The sequence below is a fragment of the Manis pentadactyla genome, chromosome 1 (assembly GCF_030020395.1).
Source record: "Manis pentadactyla isolate mManPen7 chromosome 1, mManPen7.hap1, whole genome shotgun sequence".
NCBI lineage: Eukaryota > Metazoa > Chordata > Mammalia > Pholidota > Manidae > Manis > Manis pentadactyla.
The window spans coordinates 230,895,173-230,914,616 of record NC_080019.1 but is presented as its reverse complement, the minus strand read 5'-3'; the positions used below and the strand labels follow the sequence as shown (position 1 = coordinate 230,914,616).

General features: G+C 40.5%; 1 protein-coding gene across 7 annotated transcripts in view; it reads right to left on the bottom strand.

Moving 5' to 3' along the window:
* ERC2 (ELKS/RAB6-interacting/CAST family member 2) overlaps positions 1-19,444 on the bottom strand; it is a 784,528-nt gene that overhangs the window by 755,664 nt on the left and 9,420 nt on the right. The window lies entirely within an intron of this gene.

Below are 19,444 nucleotides of genomic sequence, written 5' to 3'. Positions count from 1 at the left end.
CGTTTTGCAAAAAAAGAAGCTCCTTTTACCTCTATGTTTTGGTTTTTGCTAAGTGACAGTTGGGACCTCCAGAAATTTCACCAAAGAATTCCTCGTTGTAGAGACATAGGCTATAAAACACTCCATCCTAGGAATATGACCCCAATACACAAGCAGCTTGACAGTGACCGAGAAGCCATTGCTTCCTAGGATGCCAAACAATAGTCAAGCATGTTGTTACCTCCCCCTTCTGTACCTAATACAGGTATCACTAATCCATCACAGTCCTCTTCTCCACCAAGTTCAGAACTCTTCTCAGCTCAACACTCTAGATGGTTTACCACCCATCAGTCAGCACTGACACGAGTTGGAACCTATTGGCCATCTTGGAGTTCGAAGAAAAAGAAGTGGCTCAGCCAACAAGACCCCCATACATACAGCCAGATCCTAAATGCTATCAGCAGAGAAAATGGCAGTATTGTTTCTTCCCCTTTTTACACACATTTTTCAGGCTGGACTTTGGGGTCTTCTTTTCCATTTTGGTCGACCTAAATATTCATATGAACCACTCTACACCTGTACAGAAATGGCACAGGGGAATAATACACCATGTTAGAGTTCCTGGTCCCTTAACCCCCTAGAGAAAAGAACTAGGAGCTCCCTGCCATGGTTATTCAAGGACTGTGGGGCAGATTTTATGTAGCTGGGGCTACAGGGTTGTGATTATCCCTTCAGTGTTAGGACCCAGATGGCCTTAATGGAGTGTATCATGGCCTCCTGCTCTTCCTGTAAGGTTAAGTTTCGTGCACTTGCTCTTCAGCTTTTAGAAACTTAGACAACAGATTTTGGAAAGTGGCAAACCAAGGTTCAAATCTCCATTGAGCAATGACTAGCTGAGTGAGCTTACACAAACTATTTAACTTCCTTTTTCCAAGCAATAAAGTATGGGTAATTCTAACCCATAGTATCATGAGAATTAAGTATAATGATGTTTTTAAGCCCTCCTACTCACCTCCCCACCTTTTGGTGCCTAGCATAGAACAGTCAATTAATAGTTTTCATTGTAGGGTCAAGAGATATATACATTAATGGCATTATATAGGGCATCTTCCATTTTTACCTATCATGCCTTTCCCCTGCCCCTGACAACTTTCGGATAACACTCTATTTTCCTTAGATGATAAATGGTTGCCAACTCTGCTCACAGTTGAGTAGGTTTAGGTAAGACTGACTCCCTCAGCTCCACCCTGGAGGGTGCCAGGGCTGAGAATACAACCCAAGCCTGGCCAATCATCATTATCCATCCCCCAGACATGATAGCTGGTTTAGGAATGACCATGTGACCCACATTGGTCCAAAGACTCCATACCAATGTGTTAACTGGAACCACTGGGAAAGATAAGCTCTTTTTGAGCTAGAATTACTGCCTTTCAAGATAGAACTTCTGAGTACTACCATTTGGAGAGGGCTTCCCTCAGAATGAAGCAAAGGAAAGCAGAGCAAAATTTTGAATAGTGTGAAATCAAAGAAGGTGACATCCCTTGAGAGCCTGGATGTAGCAGTCCACAGTCCTTGAAGCTATATCTATCCCCAAGCCATTTTGGTTACATAGGCCAGGTAAACTGATTGCTGTGATGGCCCCAATGCTTCACCCCTCCCTGTATCCTTGGCAGTGGCCTCCCAATCTGAGCAGAGATCAGTCACGTGACTTGCTTTGACCAATAAAGTGCTAGCAAGTGTGAAGCAAGCAAGCAGAGGCCTGAAATAGCAATTGCGTATTTGTTCTCTTGTTCATTTTGTTCTGCCATAGCAATTAGAACATGCCCAGTCTAGCCTGCTGGAAGATGAGAAACAAAAAACAGAGTCAAGGTGTCCTAGCCAATAACTAACCAACCCCAAGACAGCTGAGCAAGCCCAGCCAAGATCAGCAAAGCCACCCAGCCAGCCAGCAGCTGACTACAGATGCATGAGCAAGCCCAGCTGAGATCCAAGGAGCCCCATACACTCAGAGGCTAAATAAACACTTCTTTGGGTGTCACTGACGTTTTGTAGGTGGTTGTTTGGGGCAACAGATGACTGATACATTTGCCCATGTTTCCTATTTTGCTACATTAAATTCTAGTTAGGGTACCTGTCATCTATACCTTAAAGACTCCTCACATATAGTATGAAGAAATATTTTCCATAAAGGCTTCTCCTTTCCCTAAAAAGTCCATAGGAAGAATTATACACCTATTGCTAACTAAGGAACTCAGTTTCAAATGTTCATGATTCTCAGAGTTTAATTTTGTTTGACTTGAAAATACACAAAAATCATTTTGTATTTTAGATTTTTGCATGAATAATCTGTTCTGTAAACAAGGGTGAGTCCATGTTCCAACAATAGGAATTCAGTTACATTTATGATGAAACAGACAGACAGACATTGGAATGTGACCATTACATGAGTATTTAATGAGATGGAAACATGTTCATGACATACTAATAGTAGAGGGAAAAAAGCAGACAACAGAAAACATTTTTATGATTTACTCACATTGTAAAACACACATACACACACACTGACTGGCATAGAAAACTGGAAAACATACATCAAAATATTACAAATTCCAGTAGTGGGATTCTGGGTGGTTTTCAGTTTTCTGCCTTTTGTTGATTTGCACATTCCAAATATTCCTATAATAAAGACCTCTCCTAGTATCTTTTTAGTCTCTATTTCATTTATTTCTGCTCTGATCTTTGTTATTTTTTTCCTTCATTTTTCCTTTTTCCTTCTATAACTCCAACTTAAGTTCAATGAATTTGTTGTTTTGGCTGTGCTTAGAATCCAGGAGCCTAGGTCCTAGCTGAGCCATGACTTACAGAATTGTCTTCCTAGAAGAAGCGATGAAATCTAACTTGTCCTTCCCTGTCTTCTCCTCTTGTTGTCTAGAGACAGATATTTCTGAGGTCTATAGCTAGGTTTGGGGTCCCCACTCCAAATTCGGTAAAATTTATACCCACACAGATTGATCTTCGGGGATTTTACCCACCTAGCTGGCCAAAGCTTTGGAGAATTTCAATAACCTACACACAGAAAGTGGATTCGTTTATTATGGAAAGGAATACACAAATGCACAGATAGCATATGATACACAAAAATATATTAACTTAGTTGCAATAATGTTTCCTTATTTAAAGAGCAATACATGTTGCCAATGGCTCACAGTTTCCTTGGGGTCTCTTTTTCTAGGTTTAGATCAGGTTTATGCTACTGTCATAAAATGAATTGAGAAGCTTTTTGTTTTTCATATGTTCTTAAACAGTTAGCATTACTATAAAACTTATCTACTCCTGAAATGTTTGGTAGAGCGCACCCATGAAACTGAATGGACTTGGTTGTTGACTATCTTGTTATAATTTACTGATCTATTCAGGTTTGCTACCTATTTTGTGTCACGATCATTAAAATGTTTCTTCAGAAACAGTCTCTTCCATCTAGACATCTCTGTCTTACTGGTATTGCTTTGTATAACTTTTCCTTAAAACTTAAAAAATCTCCTCCAGTTATATCCCTATCTCAATGTTGTTTGTATGTTTCTGTTTCTCTTGGTGACAATGTGACAAATATTTGTGTATTCTTTAGTGTTTAAAGGATACAGCTTTTTTATTGGTACATTTTAGTACATTGTCTCCAGCTCATCAGCATTTCTTTATCTTTAGTAATAATTTCTACTCCCTGTGTTTAGTTACTGCTGACTTTTCATTACATGTTCATTTATCATCCATCATATTTTCTGATGCATGCACATAAGCCTATACACAATGGTTGCATTTTCTAGGATTGCATGTATAGAACTCTTGTCATTTGTAAATAGACTGTTATATTTCTTTTGAAATTTTTTCTATCCCAGGAATTATTCAGAAGGATATATTGGAATTTCAAAGTGGATAGAAGTTTTTGGCTAACACTTTGTAGTTCTAATTTTACAGCATTGGGATCAGAGAATATAACACATAAGTTTTCTAATCTTTGAAAATTTTCAAGACTTTCTAAGTGACCTAATAAATGATCAGCTTTCTTATCTGTCAAAACAACTAACAGATTATTGTAGAATTTTTTAAAAATACAGATATGTATACAGAAGAAAATGAAAATGATCCTGTCACTCATGGACAACCTCTATTAAAAAGGTGACATTGTAGTTTTCAATTACTCTTAAGTGTGTGTGTATGTATGTACATAATTTAATTTTAGACAAAATTAGTATTATATCCTTGTTCTCTGTTTTTCCTCAATGCTTTACTCTTAACATCATTTCTTAACATTAATGCCATAAAATGTTTTTATAAAACATGATTTTTAATGGCCACCACAAATCTCCAAAGATGGCCACCAAAATTCCTCTCCTTCCTGGACACATTTGTCTCTCCTTCCATCAAGAAAAGGATTCTGTGTCCCTTCTACTTAAATCTGGCTGGCCTTGTGATTGCTTTGACCAACAGATGCTGCAGAAGAGACCCTGTTCCAGCTCTGGGCTTTGCCCTACAGTGGCCTCAGGGCTCCTGTTTTTGCTCTCCTAAAAGCAAGCAATGTAAAGTTCAAGTTATCCTACTGGGAAGAGAAGCCACAGAGAAAGAACCTGGAAGATGAGCCACCACATGGAGAAAGAGGCTACAGGAAGGAGAACCGAGGCATCCCAGCCCACAGTCAGCACCAAAACACCTGACTGGGGAGAAAGCCATCCTGGACCTTCCACCCGGCCCAGCTGCCATCTGAAATCAGGTGCACGAGTGACAGACAACACTATGTGTAACAGAAGGACCGGCTAGTCAACCCACAGAGGGATGGGGAATAATAAATTATTGTTTCAAACCTCCCGAGTTTGAGGAATTTTTTTTTGGTTGTCGTTATACCAACAAAAGGACTCAAACAATGACTTTATGTTTCACTGAATGGTTACCTGATCATCTATTCAACCAATCACCTACATGGGACACTTAGGCAATTTGTTTTTAAAGTACAAATACCATAATTAATGTGCTGATTGATAAAGCTTTATCTACATCTCTTATTATTTCCCTAGGATAAAGCTCTAGAAGTAGAATGATAAGATCAAAATGTAAAAGCTCCTGATACCCGCTATCAAAACTCTCCCCACAGATATGAAAACAATTTACACTCACACCCTTACACTGGGCTATTTATCTTTCACAGCCTCTAGTCTTTCCTCTCAACATATCCTGGAAGCCACCATCTCTTAAGGCTACAAAAAAATCCCTGAAGTACCCAACTCAGGATCCCAGCTCTGCAAGCTCAGTAAACACACATCCAGAAGTCTTTACGAAGTAGCGACAGTGGGCCACACGGACTCTGCTCTAGGCCTGTGCTTCCTCCACAGTTTGGCAGATGATCAGATGAACAAGGTTAACGGGGTCTCGGTTCTCCACCAAGATATCTCAGAGACTTCAGCGCACTAACGTGTTTCATGGCCATTCCAAAACAGAGTATATTAGGTAGCTTTTCCAAAACTTATTTGACAAGAGAACATTTTTTCCTTCAGAATACCTAAAAACATTCCACTGAACATTCAGATTTATTCATGTCATAAAACTGTGTAAGCATCTGCTGACTTCCCAGTGTTCAATGCAGGGAATAAAGCAGTGATGGAGACAGACATAGCTTGTGTCTTTGGGAAGTTTACCCTCTGCAACAGACTTCTTCAGGGTTTTCTTCATCCCAGGTCAGACATGCTTTCAGGGCAAGGTGGTCCCAGGAACTAAGCACAGCTTTAAGGGCATGACATGCCATGGCCCAGGAAACCCAGAATTGACCTCTAAGATGGAAATATACGATATCCAAATAATGACTGGCTGGAATCCTACTAGATTCAAGAAATAAATTTTTAATTTATTTTAATTTAGTTTTAATCCTACTAGAACAAGAAATAAGTACAACTCAGTGTTTATTTTTCAAGCACTCAATAAAGTAGCCAGAATGTCAAAAGGAATACAAGTCAGTCATCAGCCGTCTGTGTGTCTGAGAAGTGAGGACACAGGCTGACGTTGCTTTAGTCCAAGATCACACCAGGCAAGAGGTCCTTTGTACAGTGGCGCAGAACATATCTAAGCAAATGGTAACAAGAATAGTTCCTTCAACATTATATATCTGCTTCTTACCAGTAAATTTTAATTAGCAACCTAGGTCCAATGCTTTACTAGGGAGTTAGTCCCCTCCCCCAAATTTGCAAAGGACAGGGATGGTTTCTTGGAACAATTCTGCCCTTACACTGGAGCATATCAACTCATGTCGATTGTACAGATGCATAAAGGCCCATGACAAGGTGAGCCAAAGGTGAGTTTCCATGACTGTCATGTCCTCCTAAGTCTCATGATTCCTACTGTTCTCCTGAGTCACTCACAACTTCCTCCTCCCCCTACCCCCCAGCTGTGTTTAAGTCTCCTGATATATTTTTAGGTCCTTGTTTTGACACTTAGGCTTTTTTTGGTTGCTGTCTCCTAATTCTTTATCCTGATATATATTTTTTTTTTAGTTCTGTAAAATGAATCTCTGAGAATGAGCAAAAAGATCAACTACATTCAGCAATCAATAATGCAAGAAGGTCTCCTATTTCCCACTACTGACTTCAAGAAAACCACTTCTAAGCTTTTCCACCCACCTATAAATGCATTGTAAGAAATAAGGTATTATTAAGAGCTTATTGTTGCAAATACTACTAGGAAGCCAAGATTGGCTTAATCATTGAGCTTTCCTATAAACTCTTAAAAAATCACCTGCTTCCCTATATATTTATGATGTACAATCCTAAGAAGGATAAAGTATTAATTATATCAAATGGCACAGAAACGGACAAATGTTGCTGAATACACCACCAAAGAAACTAATTGCACACCTTTTAACTTCAAAGCATCTCACGAATAAAAACTTGAAATCCAAGGGTAAGTTCCATTTAAGGCTCAAGCACAAAATAAAATAAAATCAAAGATGGGTTTATGAACCTATAAGAATACTTTCTAACTGCATACAAATTCATAAATAAAATTTACACTCATCCCCTCTCTGTCTTAAAAGGTTTACAAACTTGAACTGTAAGCACAGGGGGCAAAAAGGTGGAGAGAGCCTTGACTCCTGTCTACCTCAAGTATCTCAGACAGTCATGGTCTGGAACAGTCTATTTTAAGACAAAGCACTTCCTGCTATCTGCTCTAAATTAGGTTAAGTTTATTGCCACAGATCTTAGCCTCAGCCAATCACCTGAGCCCTGCTGACAAACTGGGTGAGCTAAAATCATCAGTATTTCCCAAGATGTGGCCCAACTTAAAATACCCTTTTTTTTTCTTATGTGCATCCCCAACTTTTTTTTCTAATGCCACAGACTAGAGTTAATTCTGAAACATTTCTAGAGGAAGACATGGTGTAGAAGTGATCTCATGCAAGAACTGGCTGCCTAGAAGGCAGATGCCACCTGCAGATGTGTTGTATGTGGCTAGCGCAGTGTTCTTTAGAATTTTGATCTAGTTGGCAACAGAGAAAGAGTAAGACATTTCAGTTAAAATCCAGATTCTGGCTTCTCCTGAAAAACCTAAAAATCTGGCAATGTCAAGCCCACATCCCTACATGGCAGTAACTGGTTAGAACCAACCAACAGCCACCCCTCAAGGAAGAGCCTGCATCCTCCAGTTTGCCACAGTACCCACCACTCCCTATTACATTGTATTTACTCTGATTCTCTCTTTTCATGCTTGCCTTTATAGACATTTAAATTGTACTACTTCTACCATATAAAAGATGTTAAATAAGAGTTCATTTTCCTTTGCCACCCACTTCAAGTTCATTGCCAAATCCTATCAACTTGACCTCCAATTTCTCTCTTGCTCCATTTCCTTGCTTCCACTTGTCTCCACCCTATTGCACCAAAATGACTTGTTTAAGCTATTTCATATCCTCCTAAAGTATCTCCCTTTTTTTAACCCTCCTCCACTATATGTCTCACATATCAGTCAAACTATTTTATGATATAATTCTGATCACAAAATATCTCCCCTTTCCCACTAAAACACTTAGAAGCCTCCTGATGCTTTTTGGAACAAAGACCAAAACCCTTCCCACAATCCCAGGCCCCACAGGATCTGGCTCCTGCCAACAGTTCCAGCCTCCTCTGCTCACGGACTCGACTCTGTCACTCAAATGCACCAACTCCCTTCCTGTCTCAGAGCCTCCACACATGCTCTTCTCTTTGCTGGGATGATTCCTATTCATCATTTGGATCATGGCATCTGATAGCATGCCCTCTAGAAAGTCGATCCCATCCAAATCAGGTCTCTTGGCTATGTTGTTTCAAAGTATAATGCTCCTTTTTTCACAGTATAAAATATGGTATTTTTTAAAAATATCAGAAACCGACTTTATCTGCCCTGCTAGCATCACCCAAGTGGCTTTCTTATTTAGGTTCAATTGGGTGACCACGTCACCCGGGTCCTCTAGTGAAGGCACAAGAAAACCTTTTGTAACCCAATCAAGGCTGCTCTTCCTCAGGTCCTTGGTTTGGAAAATAGAAAACCATGAAAGAGAGAAATTAATAGACACAAAGGATTTGGAGCCTTCAAGGAGAAAACTCATAATGCCCAAAATTCAGAGTAAGTGAGATCAGTCAGAAGAGATGAGCAGGGTGGCAAACCACACTGGAGTTCCCAGAAATAAAGTAATTACTTCAAGATAGGAGGGCGTTCAGGCTGGTGATCAGGACTCAAGTCAGGTGGCTCAGGAGCCGTGGAGGAGGCTGTATGAGCAAACATGTTGGCTAGGCAGAAAGCTCCTGAGACCGCAGCATGCTGTGTGGGGCCTGTGCAGTGAGGCACAAACAGTGTGCACAGGGCTATGATGCAAGGTCCATGCGCCCTGGACAGGCTGACCCACAAGCAGACAGACTATCTGGGTGCAGGTAGTGCATTTAGAAGAGAAACCCAGGAGGTATTGAGGGGAGAATTAGGCACAAAGCCAAGAAAGTGAAGAATGTCAAAATGGGTCACATTTTCAAGGGGCTTTCTGCTGTGGGCATCTGGGCTCAGTCTTGCAGAAGGTACTCTGAGAGACAGTGGAGTACCTGCCTCATGTCTACACCTGCATAAAGGCAAGGCACCCATTCACTGTCAGCAGAGTCCTACTCCCCTGGCACTGCCAGCCCGCACTACATGGAGGCCCAGGGAAAGCCCTCATGACCCAGTAAGGCCATGAGTGGAGCTGTGGATGGGGTATCTGCCACACCACGTATAGCACGCCAGTTGGCCTTCCCTTGCAGGACCTCACAGTGGGACCGCAGAGGGCGTCCACAGCATCTTTCAGTCTAAGGAAGACCAGCTTCAACAGCAATACCTTAGGGCACCAAGATGCAACTTGTTGGGAAAGAGCTGGGCAGAACCCATCTCTCGGCTTGGGTGTGGGATTTATACCCATATTTCCCTCCCTACGTGGCAGTGTACTTCTGGGAAATGGGGTTGGGAAGAAGTAGTGAGAGGTGGAGGGAGGTGGATGCAGCCCTAGTGGAAAGACCTGGAACTTCCTGCTAATTTGGCAAGAGAGTTCCAGCATTTTTGGTTTAATTTGGATAAATGAAACTTGGGGCAAGTTTCTGAATAATCCATATATGAGCCAAAAACAATTCCATAATTGATAATTCTATGTTAATTTGTGATTATTTGTTGCAATTTCTCTTCCCTGCTACTTTAAACCCTTTTAACATTTGCTCAAACATGTGTGGAGCCCAAGACATGAGCACAAATGGAGGCACAAGTACCGTATGTCTCTATATCATACAGTTATAAATTGAGCTAACAATATGGTAAGCAAAATATATCCTATCTTCCTATCTTGACAAATATAAAGATGTGGAAGGTGAGGTTTGAATTTTGAGCTTGAAATTCTTGAACTCTTCAGACTTCAAACCAATCAATGGTGAGACAGTCCTGCCCCCAGCAAACATCCTTCTCTCTCCACGCCAGGAGCTTCACACACATGAACTCTGAAGCCTGCACACTAGGGCAGCTCCATGTATAACAGGAGCCCCCCAGCTTTTTGTAAAAAAGACCAGAGAGTAAATATTTTAGGCTTTGTGGGACATTCAGTCTCTGTCACAACTGTTCAACTCTGCCATTTCAGCACAAAAACAGTCATATACTAATGGTAATCAGTGAGGGTGGCTGTGTTCTAATAAAACTTTATTTATAAAAATGGTTGTCAGCTGGATTCGGCCCCCAGGCAATGGTGGGTTAACACCTGGACTATACTCCACAAAGAGGTGCCCCTCTGCAACTCCAGGGCTCAGGGTAGCATGGTTTGTCCTCAGGAGGACAACTTGGCGAAGACGCCCAAGCAGAGCCTGAACAACAGCTCAAGGTCATTTGAAAGGGTATCTCACCGTGACCCTCCTTACCCCAGAAGGACTCAGGAGACATAGCCGTGCAAGAGATTTTATTATCTGAAAGAGAAAATGGCTGCCCCCAGAGAGAGGGAGCAGCAGCTCGTGGGTGAGGAAGTGCATTTTTAAGGAGTAGGGGTAGGGTGTGTTCTGCGTTGGTGATTGGATCGTAAGGGGTGGACGATCATCTGATCATTGGTGATTGGATCTTAAGGGGTGGGGGTCTTAGCGTGCCAGAATTTGCCTTCATCATTTAGGCAGGGAGGTCCCAGGCCTGTGGGTACAGAGTGACCTGGAATGCTGGCACAGGCTCCGGGTGGGCACCTCCTCTTGGCCCTGCACACGCCTCCCCAGTGGGGAAGGTGCAGTCATGAGGGATCCCAAGGGAGCTGTGCAAGGGCTCTTCCTGCCTAGACCTGAGGGTACACAGGAGATATATGGAAGAACATATTCATGATGACATCTTCATCGCATCACTGAAATCACTGCCACGACAATTAATGTAACAATTTTGTCATAGCAACCAGAGAGGTGAGAAATAGTGTTTGAAAAAAGGAAGTGGGGATCTCCAAATCAGACCTGTTTACAGTCAGATCTCTAATTTCTCAATGTGTAGCCTTAGGCAAAGTACTTCACTACTCTGATCCTCACTTTTCTCATCTGTAAAAGGGTGATGATGATAGCAGTACTTTTCATAGCAATTTGAGAATGGTTAAATAAGATGATAGAAGAAAAGTAGGACAATGTCTGGCACACAGCTAATGCTCCAAGAACGCTAACCTTGATAAACCCAAGGCCACCACAGCAGAATACAATGGTTTTGAACCTCAAAGTAGTCTTAGAATTGTCTCAGTCCATGAAGCTTACTTTGTTAGACAGCCCTGAGGCACACTCAGCCTACTACTATTCAAGACGCCAACGCTTTTTTTTAAATTGGAAAGAAAAATGGACATTTTCCCATTATCTGCAGACTATAAGATTATGCATCTGTTGATAATGAAAATCCCAATAATAAGCTATTTCATCTTTAAATGCCACAGTGACATGAATTGGGGGTGGGGGGTAGACGTAGCAGAGCTTTTCAAAAACGCTTTCCCATCATTCTCCAAGAAGCTCTCTGTAACTCAAACACACTCACCTCCACACATTACTACTCTTTCTTTGAGTTCCCCAACCTCATTTTATAATTACTGTTTTCCATGTGCAGATTTAGCATGATTGCATGTTCATCTGCCTTGGCTATATTTTTTTGGTAAGGTGCTTAAGTGAAGAGGCTGACAATCTTCTATACTACAAGGTAAGGACTCTAAACACTCTAATACCAAAGTATTAGTTAACTGTACTCTACCTGTTTTAATTTGAAACTCTATTAACTTATTGTAAAAGATGCAATTTCAAATTTGAAACACCTAAAATCTAAAGGACTAGACCACTACAGTACACAGCTAACGCAACCAGTTAAAAATACAGCAGAACCTCAAACAATAAACAGTAAAAATAAAATAATAATTTGAGATGTCAAGTCAAGTTACCATTAAGATATAACATGCTGATTATAACACTATTATTCATTGTCTCATAAAGTTTCATAAGTGTAACAAATTAAGCTGAAGAGATAAATAAGGTTTTTAGATTCATTTTTAAAACATCTGTGTGTTTCTTTTAATCTGCAAATGTAAAATGCCAGTTGACTAAGCTTTAGCTATAGCGTACTTACAAAAAAGACTATTCAGGAATTACTGGTTCTTACACTAAAAAAGTCCTCAATCTGCTACCTAACAGATGTTCCCAAGAAAATGACAGAAAGGTAGAAAATAACAACTTTGCCCCTTTGTCCCTAAAATCCAATCACACAAAATGTTTCTACATTTAAAATCAACATGTAAGGAGTATGCCTAAATAGCCTTTTACTAGAAAAAGAATATACACATAATCACATATACAAGGAAAAAGTTTAAAGGTTGTAAGCTATGCTAAAAAAAAAAAAAGACCACAATCAATACCAAGGGATGGGAAATGGCTTAAATGCAAATTTCAGAGAACACTCATCTATGTATTCTGCAAAGAAGAGAAAGAATAAATGGTATATCCTAACTGTGGGGTCTCTCAAAAATATAACTGATTATCATGGAGGAGTCACGTGAACTTTTAGAAAGGGCCAAGGTCACAGTGCTGAATAATATGCAGAAACCCCTCTAAAAACTGAAATTATACTGAATAAGGGTCAATAGCTGCATTAAGTCATCAAGTAATTGAGTTCAAGCTCTTAGTGCATGGGCAAGGATAAGCTTATCTAACATAAAAATATATTAAAAGGGAAATTACAGGACATGATTCAAATCTACTCAACAAATATTTCTAGACAAGTCTAAAATATGGCTTCTGACCATCCAAGGACTCAAATCCCTCCATATTCAGATTTACATGAACAACATTGTTATTGTGCATGGCTGCCAGGCATTGTGAACACTGAGAATGGATGAGAGCCTTTCTGGGAGTATGTGGCGTGTTCTCAGAGGCAGAGAGGCCTGTGAAAGAAAGAGCAGCTCCAGAGAGAGAAAATCCAGTTGTTAAAACCTAGGCAAGAACAGATGAGAGGCAACAGATCCACAGGCATGCATATTAAAGAATTTACCAATCTTGTTAGGACTTAAGGTTGTTTTTATTTCAGTAATCTGAAAACAAATAATATTAGGACATTGTTGATCACCACGGCTGCCATGCCTACTGTGTTTGAGCAATAAGCCATTCCCTAGGGAATCAGTGTAGGTCCATGAGAAAGGAGAAGAGACAGAATCAGGAGTCGGATGTGCTCTCACAAGGTGAAAGGTAGGGGATGTCAACTTCTTCAGCATGAATCAATGTTTCATAGAAGTCAAATATTGTGAATATGGTGGGAGAATTGAGTCATCACCCAGCACACAGCAGGGTGGACCAGTTGACTGCCAAGAACCCGTCCAGAAGAGCTGGCATCATATTCCAGTTACAAGCAGCAATTTAGTTAATGTGGTTAAATTAATGTTGTTAATTTGAATTAGTAATAGGAAGTGTACTTAATTTCTAAATTGATTTAGGTTTTATAAAGGTGTAGGAACTTAAAAAACAACCCTCACTTGCTTTATGTTTTATACACACTATTTTTCACTGCAATCAAAAGCATCATGAAAACAGTAATGATTTAAGTCAATCCTGGGGTTCTACAAGAAATTATTTTCTTTAAAAGGCATCTCATCCAGCTTTGAGGAACCATGGTTTTAAGTGATTAAACATAAACTGGGTTTGAGTCCTGAATCTCACATTTATTGCCTGTTGAACCTTGAGCAAGTTAACTAAACTCCCTGAGCCTCAGTAAGTACCTCAAAGAGTAACAATACTTCACAAAAATAAGGTGAGTTGTGATTAAATAAAAAACATCTAAGTGCTTAGCACAGTGCCTGAGGCTTAGTAAATACTCAGCACAATGACCCTCATCATCACCAATATTAACTACAGGCACATTGTGTTGTCTTCTTAAAGGGTGATGGTCGTGTTGTTGATTAGTTCTCTGTTCTCTATTAATTTCACATAAGACTATGAGAGGCGTTCAAATTCTGAGTGTTCAGGTATGTTTTAATCTTTGTGATCACTTCTCAAAAGACAACGCGGCTGACTATATTGTTTGGAATGATAATATTAACTATGTAGCTGATTTTACATGGCTCCCAAGAAGAGAACTAGGCCCTTCAGTACAGTATGTTTCTTGCTTATGAGTAAAAGAGGAATAACAGTAGTTAACATGTTGCAAAGGCCCTGAAATGATTACCTGGTTAAAAAAGTTGCTAAGCAATTTGCACATGAGAGTAAAATTTTAGCCGGTGCAGCAGATTGCATCATTTGTTCAGAATATGCACTGTCCCTGACTACTTGGCTCAGCCCTACAGTCTCCCTCCCATAGGAGGAGCATCCTTCCTGCCCCACTGACCTCAGTCTTGGCCATCTCACTGGCTTCAAGCTGAAGGGACATGTGTCATATCCAAACAGAAACTATTAGAACCATCTTATGATTAAACGATTGCTTTTTCCTTCTCTACAATGAGAATGGCCGGTCCAAGAAAGGCACTACTCCTTCAGCCTGAGTTCCAGCATAAAGCCATGGAGCAGAACCATAGACAACCCGTGAGAGAAAAAAATAAACCACTGAGATTTGGAGGTTTTTACCTCAGCATAAGCCTGCAATATGGAACTAATACACAGATGCAACAGTAAAACCAAATATTTAATATTAACCTATTTAATATTTAACTTAACATTTAGGTTAAAATGTACGGCAGCATTTTCTTGCTGATTTATCTCTCATTTCTTGCCACAATAACAATCTGGTAATGTCATCCTTCCAGGGACAAAATATCTCATGCTCGGTCTCTAGATAAATGCAAATTACTTGGAAATGATGCCTTTTCAGACACAGATACACATAACCAACCATTTGAACTGTTCCTATATTCTCTTTATCATTCCTGAGCCCTGATTTCTTTCCTAACAAACAGCTGCTCCTGATGCTTGGACATCAAGATGAAGGCAATCTTTAGAGGGGTTCAAAGGAGGATAAATCCTGCTGAGATAATACAGTTGTGCAAACAGCTCAAGTGAATGCCAGGAAGCATCAATGGGTGTGGGCTGCAACTCCTGACTCCAAGGTCAGCACATGTGTGAGGGCCTGCCAGGAACATAGCCCCATGAAGAGTCTGGCCATGCCTGGCTCAAGCATGCCTCACCCCAGGACAGTGGAGAGAAAGGGGACCTTTGCACCTGCTATCTGTGATTCTATCTTACAATGACCCTGGGAGTTTCAGATTGCACCAGGTGATATCACTGTCTTCCCTTGTGCCTTTTGCAGAACAGACAATTCAACCCTGACAGGTCCTTGAAGGCAATAGCCATGTTTCATTCATCTTCGTATTTCAATACTGTTACACTTGCAATTAAAGGCAGCTCAGTGTAGTACAGGCTTTGGGTCAGGAGTCCAAGATTCAAATTCCAGCTTCTCCAGTTACTTGGGTAAGGACCTTGTGAGCAGACGCTGTTAAGAGCCCTCCTAATGTCCCTCTGGCCTGCACATTTCAGAGCAACCCGGAGAATTTCACACCGCCAGTACAAGCATCTCTGCGAAGGACTTTTTTTGAACCTTGGGAAACTACTCTTCCCTTACAGGGGGCGGGATAGAGTGCTAGGAATTAACCACCCTCAAAAACAACTGTCACAGATATTTATACACCAATGTTCACAGAAAGATTACTCACGATGGTCAAAAGGTAGAAACAAACCAATGTCTAGCTACATATAAATACAATGGAATATTATTCATCCTTAAAAAGGAATGAAATTCTGGTTCATGCTATATCATTGATGAACCTTGAAAACATTATGCTGAGTGAATTAAGCCAGACAAAAAAGGACAAATATTTTATGATTCCACTTACGTGAGCTACCTAGAAGTGATTCATAGAGACAGGAAGTAGAATAGTGGTTGCCAAGTGCTGGGGACAGGAGGGAATGGGAAGTCATTTAATGGGTACAGTTTCAGTTTGAGATGATGCAAAAATCATGGAGATAGATAGTGGTAAGGGTTGCATAACATTGTAAATGCACTTAATGCCACAGAACTGCACACTTTAAAATGGGTAAAATGGTAAATGTTATGTATATTTCACAATAAAAAATAAAAAGAAATGTTAAAAAAGAAAAGAAAAAAACAACTGACAGGAGACGGTGGTTACATACCCTGCTCCCTCCTGGTCATGTGAGATCATCCTGAGGCAGGTGGTTTACACTGTCTCCAGTTCCCTTGTGAGACTGAACTCCAGCCGCCACTCCAGTAGCTTACTGAGCAATGTCCCCTCTACTGGCTGCCTTCTTCCCCCTGTCTCATATCCTTGTTCACCTACTAGGGTTCCCGGTATGTACCAAATAATCGCTTGCATTAGAAACTTATCTCAGGCTCTGCCTCTGGGAGAAGCTAAAACTAAAACTAAGTTAAGAAGGTTCTTAACTTCTCTATATGTAATTCCTTCATCATGAGAAATAACACTTGGATCATGGACTTATTGTGAAATTAAATGAGATACAACACATTGCAGGTACTTAATATGAGTTTCTTGAACCTCTGGTCCAACAGTCATCTGCCTTTTTGATAGACGGTAACTCTCTTAGTTTCTGGAAGAGATTAGGATCCAAGAGCTATTCTTTCCCATCTTCCACCTAATTAACACCTCCCACGATTTAACATTCTTCATTTAGACACAAGAGCATCAAAAGAAAGTGGAATTTTGCATCCACCTCAATTTTTGCTAAAAAGTGAGCTAAGCCCACAAAGGAATGTTGAGAAACTCCAAAGTCTCACCCAGATCCTCCACAGCAGACAGACAACCACCAGACTCCCAACTGGGGAATAAGAGGGCTGTTGGATTAACTGTATACAAAACTTAATTCTCATCCTTTCTCTTTAGTTCCAAATGTACCATTTTAGCATCACTAAGGCTTATGATGGACTAAGACGCATTTGGTCATTTTCCTGTTCCACAGGGCAGCGTATGAAACTATGGCATGATAATCCACTGAGGTGCATCCTTTGTAGTACTTTATTTGCTTTCTCTTCTCTTTCCTTGTTCACCAAAATACAGAGAATTTTGTTAGCACAACAATCACCTATGCCAATTGGCAAACCAAAGGAAGAGGTTATCATTCTCCTAAATAACACTGGTAAGAAATCCAATTCCTACCCCTGCTTTGTAGAAAATGCCTTTCTGAATATGTGTTTTTTTTAAAAAGCTGAACAAATGAAAGTTGATTAGACTTACATGTTAAAAATGGAAGCTCTGTTCCCAAAACAAATAAACAATAAAATCGCAAACCACATCTTGCCCTGTATCATAATCCCCAAAGCTTCTTTCCAACACTTCATACATCCATAGCCTTTAGCTTTGTTCTTACGCCTCAGAACTATACGTAGTTGGCCAACTTAAGACCAAAGCACCTTAAGGGTAAACACCATCCATACTGAGCACATCTAATGGTTTCCATCTTTGCCTCGGTTATATTACATTTATGAGGTTCATATTTCTCCCTAAATTACTGCCTCAATTATTCCATTTTCCACTTACTTTTTATATAATAATGACAAGATTCAGGAAATATCCAAATGCTTGCACAAACTGTGCTATACAAATATGATGACGCCGCTGAACTAAACCTACTTGTTAGCACTTAAGGCCATGATACTATGGCTCATAAGCTGCAGCACAGAAGTCAAGATTAATGGATGAATAGCAGTTTGGCAATGTTACTATCTAATGTACAAAAGTGGTGGGAGTCATACAGAAGTCAAGTCAGAGGCAGCTGGTATGCATGGGGCATTGAATATAGTTACAGCACATAATTCCCCATCTTGTACATTCCAGGGAGTAATTAAACCATTCCCATTTAGGAATTTCTTACACCACTTACAGAAACTATACACTATGAATCATTCCCAGTATTTCCTTCTATTTGTCTAACAAATTTATTTCAATTCCATCCATTAACTGTAAACATTTGCAAAAATTGTAAAGATCCATACTCTCTGTGCTCTGATCAAAACTCACTGAAAAGCATGTGATCCCAGATGACATTAAAGAAATTCTCAAAACCAACAAGCAGTGTGGAGTCCCACTATAGGTCTTTTGTGAGGAGTCTCTTCATCTGGAAAATGGGGTTTCAAACTTATGATGGCTGCATAAATTGTGTTTGGTCAATGAAATCAGAATGGGCTACGCTAGAATTCCCAAGGGCATATTCACAGTCTTTCCATTGTTTTCCAGGTCATCCTGCCACGCCCTTGCCACAATTTCAAACCCCATCCTCCCAAAAGCCAAAAATAAGTAGTTATTGCCATGGAAGTGGAATGAAAAGAGAATAAAGAGAAGCCAGCCTCTCTAGCTGTACCAGTCCCCTACTGAAACCCTTCTGATGGTTAAGTTAAACCTCCTCTCCTTTGTAGATCACAGGGTCCTCACGCCTGTCACTCTCTGTGGACTCTCACCATCCCCCAGCCCTAGCCAAGCTAATCTCCAGCTCCCCAGGTCCGCCTTCACACACACCCAAACCCTGAATCCCCTGCTCTCTTGCTCACTTTTACAGCTGATTTGCACCATCAAAACCAAGCCCACCCCAGCTAACTTCACTTAGTGCTCTGCCTCCCCTTAGCTGTGTTACCTTCTTCAAGAAGCCTTCCTTCATCCTTGATGCATGAATCTCCTAATTCTCCAATTATAATAGCCTGCTTACTTGTCTGGTGCCCACTACAGGCTACAACCCCTGAGCCCCCCAAGATCACCTGCTCTGTTTACAGTTGCATCCCTTGTGCCCAGCAAGCACACACACATATGGTGACTATGTAATAAAATGGCTTAACTCTTTGTTAATAAAATCCATCATGAAGCACACCAGCCATTCCTGTTTTCCAGGCAAAATAGCTAATAAAATGACAGATATTTAGTCCATCCTTTGCATGAAAAACACTGATGTAAAAAAAAAAATCATTTCAGATCTGGGAAAGGGCCAAATGATTTTGATACACATCAGGATACAGAGATCCCCAGATGAGAAAGCTTAGTGGCAAAGCCAGAAATGGAACTCGGATCTCTTGACACGCAGGTCACTGCTCCATCTCCATATCCACAAGAGCCTGCTCTGAAGTTATTCTAAGCAGCTATTCATGTTGCTGAATTCAAGGTGGCCTGTCAATGTATCTGATGTCTGTGTGTGAAAAGATAGCTCTTTCCCAGACTTAAAAAAAAGATAAAGAATTTCCCTTGTATACCCCTGCTAAATGCTCCATGCTCACAAGCCTGATGAACAGCGGTCACTGAAACTCAACTGCCTTTGAATCCACTCAGCATCAAACCCTATTTCAACCAGCTCCTAAGAATGCCAAACCACACCCCATTCACTCTCCAACCTCCTGTTTCCCTCATGAAGAGTTTACAGGAACAAGACAGCTAAAGAGCCAAAATGGAAACAAAGAACCGGTAGGA